An 8,136-nucleotide genomic window follows, 5' to 3' on the forward strand; every position below is an offset into this window, starting at 1 on the left:
AGCCCACATGCCACAACTACTGAGCCTGCGCTCTAGAGCCCATGAGCCACAACTACTAAAGCCCACACACCTGGAGCCCGTGCTCCACAACAAGAGAAGCCACCGCAATGAGAAGCCCACGCACCGCAACGAAGAGTAGCCCCCGCTCGCCACAACTATAGAAAGCCCGCGTGCAGCAATGAAGACCCAACACAGCCAAAAATAATATAATTAATTAATCAATTAATTAATTATTTTTTTAAATACCCACTGTACAGAGTGTACAAAGAGTGGCTTGTGCAGGATCCAAATCATTTGGTGATTTGGCAGACATCTGTACCAAAAAGGGCAGTGCTAGAGTCATTTACAATCTCCCAGAGAGGTTTGAAGTTGCCACTTGTGGAATCTACAGAGTTTGTTACAACATTTTCCTAGTATGTCACCAAGGGAAGTTCCAAGGTCATGTTTGTTTTCAACGCAAAGAGAACATTTTTCATTAATTGTCTTTATCTGGTCAAGGGCCGGTCCTTGAACTTCTATACAGGTGGTCTGGGTCCCAAATAACTCACCAGAAGAAAATAATGCAGTGATTATTTTTCAGTCTTGGATACCATAGCTTGTCATTCATCCATATTTTCTACTTTAGTCCACCAGGTGTTCAATCAGCAGGAATGAAGACCAGTTCTGGTTCTTTTGCTCTATCTAGATTTGATATAACCAACAGTCAGATTGATTAGTTAACCTGACCAGTGTTTAGTAAACAGGCATAAGGGAGCGTTTGGTTTGTGCTCAGCATGCTGAAAAAGTAAGGGTTAATAAGAGCAACACACAGTTTGAAAAAGAGTCTATAGTGGACCCGGAGATGGAAACAACCTAAGTGCCCATCATCGGATGAATGGATAAAGAAGATGTGGCACATATATACAATGGAATATTACTCAGCCATAAAAAGAAACGAAATTGAGCTATTTGTAATGAGGTGGATAGACCTAGAGTCTGTCATACAGAGTGAAGTAAGTCAGAAAGAGAAAGACAAATACCGTATGCTAACACATATATATGGAATTTAAGAAAAAAAATGTCTTGAAGAACCTAGGGGTAAGGCAGGAATAAAGACACAGACCTACTGGAGAACGGACTTGAGGATATGGGGAGGGGGAAGGGTGAGCTGTGACAAAGCGAGAGCAAGGCATGGACATATATACACTAACAAACGTAAGGTAGATAGCTAGTGGGAAGCAGCCGCATAGCACAGGGATATCAGCGGGGTGCTTTGTGACCGCCTGGAGGGGTGGGATAGGGAGGGTGGGAGGGAGGGAGACGCAAGAGGGAAGAGATATGGGAACATATGTATATGTATAACTGATTCACTTTGTTATAAAGCAGAAACTAACACATCATTGTAAAGCAATTATACCCCAATAAAGATGTTAAAAAAAAAATAGTCTATAGTGGAGACCTAGAGAGTGAAGTAGGACAGTGAGAGACAAGTACTCTCCAGGCAGTTTTCTAATACATGATTAATAAATATGGGTAATGTGTTCATTATTCAGAAAAAGGTTGTTTGTTTGTTTGTTTTTTAATATGTACACCATGTTAGTCTACTGATGGAAAGGTTAATTTTTCTTCCATATAACATATACAGTCACTTCATATATCAATAGTAGCAATGCAAATTCATTTGCCTGTGTGGCCCAGATATTTATTGGGACATCTATTAAAGGTCCATCCAATTCAGAAGGATTTAAATCAGGCTGACTTTCCAGTAAGGAAAGCAGGAGGTGTTGGAACAGGGAAGAACAACTCTGACTCCATATTAGATCTATTCCTCTTTACTTTAAACTTTGTGCCTTGTTGCCTGTGCTTAGTCATGCTGGCTCTGCACCTTTTGAATGTTGCCTATAGCCTTAGGTATACAGGATAGTCTATTCTCAGGGCTCTAACCTTTAAGAGTCCATTCATACAGAGATAAAAAGTTGCAGAACAGAGAATAGCATTTGTCTTGTTGGGGGGTTACAGGAACATCATGACCTGACTTACATGGACAGCTGCAAGAACAAAAGAGTTAAACACCAAGAAGTTTGCCACAACCAAACACACCCCTACCTCACCTTGCTTTTTTTTTTTTTTTTCACCTTGCTTTTAAAAGTGCTTTGTTGAAACCTTCCAGAGAGTTTCGGTTTGTTTGGCCTCACTGTGCATTGGGCACATGAACTTGCATTCGGTAACAGTGTGAGGCTTTATCTGAGGGCAGGGAAATAAAAGCCCCTCCCATTACATTTTATAGCGGCATTAAATTTACATTAAAATCTCCACCAAGAAGTTTACTGGTGAACAGGTGGAAACTAGAATGGCCCAGTGCATGTTATGGGGGTGGGGAGCTAAAGATATTGGGGTGGACTGAAATATTGGCAATGAAATAGTCTACCCAGAGTTTCCAACTGCTTGAACAAAATCACAGGTAGAGGCAACTCCACTGAGCAGATGGTAGAGGACGTTGCACCAGTGTCAATTAAGAATCCAGTGCCTGATTCTGTGTTTTAGGTTTAATGATAAGCTATGGGGTGCAACAGAGGAAGAGCTGACCCTGTCATTTGGGGGGGAACTGTCCCTCAGAAGGAGAAAAATGAACCTACTGGCAGTCCTGGGGCACAAAGGGATTGCTTCTTAAACCTTTCTCTTAAATTCAGGACAATTTCTCTTACAACCTCCTGATTTCTTACAATATCTGCAGTTGTCTGGAGGCAAATAGGAAGAGGGCTTCAAATTATTCTCAGCTTTATGTTTTTGTTTCTCTAAATATTCAAGTTGTAAAGCAAGAATTGTGGCTATTAAACTTTTTTTCTACATTCCTAGAAGCTACTTTCAAAGAATTGAGTTGTATCCTCAATTACCACACTTGCAGTTATTTTGAATTTGCTGTCCAGTATCAGGGTGAAAAATTCTCACTGGAGCAGATATTAGTGTTTCCTGTGCTCTGGGCTTCTGTTTTCAATGCAGTTTTCTGCTAAAAATTTTGTATAAAACATTCAACAAAAGCTTCTGGATTCTTTCCTTTTTGTTTTTTGAATACATAATTCAACCTTAGACCAACTAAATTTATGGGCAAAGGCCTTTAATATTTTTCCTATCGAACCTTGAATATTAGCTTCTATTTAGGTCATTTCTACTTCGGTTGACTGGGAGAGGTGCTGGCCCCTCTGTTCCTCTCTGAAGGGGTTTTGTTTACCCAGAGTGTCATCTGGCCTACCTAATAGATACAGTATAATTGTGGGCTGGAAGAAAACCCTCTAGCAGTCAATTAAGGTCGCTATGATTGGGGTTGTGAATAACAACTAATCTTTCCAATTCTGCCCTGAATTGATTGGGTCTTCTGAGACTGGAGGTAAAACGTTTTATAATTTAAAGATCTGATGTTTTACAAGGGATCTGAAATTTTGGGGATGGGGTACAGTATACTTCTACAAAGGACATTGCATAGGAATGCCTGAAGCTGGCAGAGGCTGGTTAGCAAGACCTGGAAATTAGGAGTTATAAGGGACTGCAAAGTGAGCTTTATTGTGCTTCTCAGGTACTCAGCTGAATTCACTTCTGACTGTCAGCATTTACAAAATAATCTGTATTCCCCAGGACTAGAGGTCAACCCAATGTGCTCTCCGAAAAATCTTTTTAAAAAGAGAAATCAAAACAACCAGGTGAGTGCTTTATGGGAAGGTTGCAGGAGTTTTAAGATTTAGGAGAACTGGGTGAGGTGATAGAGCTGGGTTTTGAGGGACAGGTCATACCAGGATCCCAGAGGTCCAAATGATCTTATGGAGGCTAGGTGCAGGGAGCTGGGATTGAAGAGGAGTATAAAAGGGAAGAGAAGGGGAATTTACTTCAGATTTTTTTTTTAATTTGTTCTAAGTCTGGCTTCTGTTAATTCATTTTATTAAAGGATTCCCTAAGAATAGCATCATACCATTTTGTGTTCTCTTTTCAATTAGATCTTCCTGTAAATACCAGTATGAGAGTTGTTTATGATGAGGGGGACGTAGTGAAAGACTAGCATTGACATATATACACTACCAAATGTAAAATAGATAGCTAGTGGGAAGTAGCTGCAAAGCTCAGGAGATCAGCTCTGTGCTTTGTGACGACCTAGAGGGGTGGGATAAGGAGGGTGGGAGGGAGGCTCAAGAGGGAGGGGATATGGGGATATATGTATACATACAGCTGATTCACTTTGTTGTACAGCAGAAACTAACACAACATTGTAAAGCAATTATACTCCAATAAAACTGTGTAAAAAGAAAAGATTTTCAAACATAGAAGTTTTCCAGTTAAAACGATTCATTATCCTGTCACTGACGAATGGGATTTCCACTAGTATGTTTATTTCAATAATGATTCGATCCAGTAAGACTTCTTATGGAAAGACACAGAGGTAACTTTTTAGACTTAGAATAAATCTTTACCATGTATAAAACAGGCATCCCTAATGTGGGTGCAGATGATGTCTCCCCCATGATCCAAAGTTCTACTCCCAATATAGTCTAAGACAGTAAAGACTTCTGTTGCACATGTGGTAAGGATGGTGTAATCAAATGTTGTCTCTGTTCTGTCATGACAATGTGAGATGCCTCCAGTCATAAATCTACTCATCTTTGGCACCAGGCAGTGCTACTGGAATGAGACTTTCTCAGCAATGAATGTTGAGACAAGAAATGCCTCTATAGACTAGGACCCCTTATGACAAATACCTGTGAAATCTGGCATTGCCACATGAAGAGAGAGATACTTGTGATTTCCTGTCTCATGCCCCAGTCTATTTGGCCACCAAATAGATCCACCCCAATAAGTGCACATTTCAGAATGCAGTGACCAGATACAATATTCTCACTGGTCATAAAGTCAAGCTCTCACAATATAGACCAAGATGGAAGGAATAAACTCTTCTGTTTTTTACATGAGGGACCCACAGCAACATTTGTCTAAACAAACACTAGTGGGTGACAACCATGAACTCACCAGTTTGTGAGGCTGGCTTGAACAGCAATTTTATAAAGAACCTATGCCTGCTATTCTGCCCTATGGTTCTTCCTCCTTAGGACAAATGACACAACACAGAGAGACAAAGAAAAGCAGAGACATTTTCTGGGAGGAAATGACCAATAAAAATGAAGATCACTCATTTACCATATTTTTATTTGAGTTGCTATGACAAAGGAGAAAGTTCCACACATATTTTCTCCTGCTAATCTAAGTTTATAGAGAAAAATGACTTTTATCAGTTTCACTTCCACTGGCATTTCCAGGCAGAGATCCAGAAGGCTAACCTGTTAACAACTTTTACCTTCTGCCAGCTTAAGTTTGTGGTCACAGTACCTCTCAATTCTGTAGCCCTAAGGGGAAGAGAGTGGGTCCAGCTAGTATCCTGGCAACTAAAACAACTGTTGGGAAGGAGGAAAAGTTGCCCTCACCCCTTCTTAGTTCTTTCAGATGGTTTAACAATTAAATTGACACCAGACAGATTAACAAAGAAATAAACAAATTTAATTTATATGAACAGAGTTCTCATAGAAATGAGACTTTTGAAGAGACTAAAGCAGCCACTCATATATCATTTTTAGAGAAAGAAACAATTATTTGTGAAGATTTAACAAAACAGAGGGGTTTGTGCTTTGGGCAGCAAACTTATGAAGAAGTAACAAACTTTGTTTACATAGCTTCCTTAGCCTAGAATTCCCAAATCTGGTGATAAGGATGCTTTCTATTATCCTGTTATACTGACAGTACCTTCACATGGGAGATTTGATTTCTTTCCTCTTCCAGGAGAGGGGGAGCAGAGAGTGCTTGTAAATATAATTTTGTTTCATCAGCGGTTTCTCAAGGAAATTTAGTTTACTATATCCGATATACCATTGTAGCCTATCTTGGGGCAGCCTGTCCTGAGGACCGAGAGGGACATCCAAATGATCCTAAGTATGAATTTTTGACAATCATTATAAAAAAGGTAAAAGAGTGCCCTATCCACATGCAACTGTCTCAAACATGTTTTATTCAAGAAGCTTTGCCTTTTATCTCACTATGTTCCCTGAACTAGATGGTTTAAGAAATAATCAAAGGAAAAATTATTAATGCACTTTTAGAATTTTACCTAACTAAAGTTATGGGGTGAGAAATTCTTTTGTTTGTTTGTTTCTTTTTTTTGGACAGACTTTTTTTTCACATCTTTATTGGAGTATAAATGCTTTATAATGTTGTGTTAGTTTCTGTTGTACAACAAAGTGAATCAGCTATATGTATACATGTATCCCCATATCCCCTCCTTCTTGAGCCTCCCTCCCATCCTCTATATCCCATCCCTCTAGGTCATCACAGAGCATCGAGTTGATCTCCTTGTGCTATGCAGCAGCTTCCCACTAGCCATCCATTTTACATTTGGTAGCGTATATATGTCAATGCCACTCTCTCACTTCATCCCAGCTTCCCCTTCGCCCCTGTGCCCTCAAGTCTGTTCTCTACTCTGCGTCTTTGCTCCTGTCCTGCCACTAGGTTCATCAGTACCGCTTTTTAAAATTCCATATATATGTGTTAGCATACAGTATTTGTTTTTCTCTTTCTGACTTTTCTCTTTCTGACTTTCTGACTTCACTCTATGTGACATTCTAAGTTCATCCACCTTACTACAAATAACTCAGTTTTGTTCCTTTTTATGGCTGAGTAATATTGCATTGTGTATATGTGCCACTTCTTCTTTATCCATTCATCTATTGATGGACATTTAGGTTGCTTCCATGTCCTGGCTATTGTAAATAGTGCTGCAATAAACATTGTGGTACATGAATCTTTTTCAATTATGGTTTTCTCGGGGTATATGCCCAGTAGTGAGGTTGCTGGGTCATATGGTAGTTCTGTTTATAGTTTTTTAAGGAACCTCCATACTGTTCTCCACAGTGGCTGTATCCATTCACATTCCCACCGACAGTGTGGGAGGGTTCCCTTTTCTCCACACCCTCTCCAGCATTTACTGTTTGTAGATTTTTGAAAATGGCCATTTTGACCAGTGTGAGGTGATACCTCATTGTGATTTTGATTTGCATTTCTCTAATGATTAGTGATGTTGAGCATCTTTTTTTTTTTTTTTTTTTTTTTTTTTTTGCGGTACGCGAGCCTCGCACTGTTGTGGCCTCTCCCGTTGCGGAGCACAGGCTCCGGACGCGCAGGCTCAGCGGCCATGGCTCACGGGCCCAGCCGCTCTGCGGCATGTGGGATCTTCCTGGACCGGGGCACGAACCCTTGTCCCCTGCATCGGCAGGTGGACTCTCAACCACTGCGCCACCAGGGAAGCCCAAGATGTTGAGCATCTTTTTATGAATTTGTTGGCCATCTGTATGTCTTCTTTGGAGAAATGTTTATTTAGATCTTCTGCCCATTTTTGGATTGGGTTCTTTGTTTTATTGATATTGAGCTACATGAGCCGCTTGTATATTTTGGAGATTAATCCTTTATCAGTTGCTTCATTTGTAAATATTTTCTCCCATTCTGAGGGTTGTCTTTTCATCTTGTTTATGGTTTCCTTTGCTGTGCAAAAGCTTTTAAGTTTCATTAGGTCCCATTTATTTTTGTTTTTATTTCCATTTCTCTAGGAGGTGGGTCAAAAAGGATCTTGCTGTGATTTATGTCATAGAGTGTTCTGCCTATGTTTTCCTCTAAGAGTTGTTTTTTTTTTTTTTTATGGCTGCGTTGGGTCTTTGTTGCTGCACGTGGGCCCTCTCTAGTTGCGGCGAGCGGGGGCCACTCTGCATTGCGGTGCGCAGGCCCCTCATTGTGGTGGCCTCTCTTGTAGTAGAGCATGGGCTCTAGGCGTGCAGGCTTCAGCAGCTGTGGCACACAGGCTTAGCTGCTCCGCGGCATGTGGGATCCTCCCAGACCAGGGCTCAAACCTGCATCCCCTGCATTGGCAGACGGACACTGTGCCACCAGGAAAGCCCATCCTCTAAGAGTTTTATAGTGTCTGACCTTACATTTAGGTCCTTAATCCATTTTGAGTTCATTTTTTGTTGTTGTTGTTTTGGTTTGGTTTGGTTTTGGGTTTTTTTGGCCGTACGCAGGCCTCTCACTGCTGTGATCTCTCCCATTGCGGAGCATAGGCTCTGGACGCGCAGGCTCAGC

Source organism: Leucopleurus acutus (genome assembly GCF_964270905.1).
Source record: "Leucopleurus acutus genome assembly, chromosome: 3".
In the NCBI taxonomy this organism is placed as follows: Eukaryota; Metazoa; Chordata; class Mammalia; order Artiodactyla; family Delphinidae; genus Leucopleurus; species Leucopleurus acutus.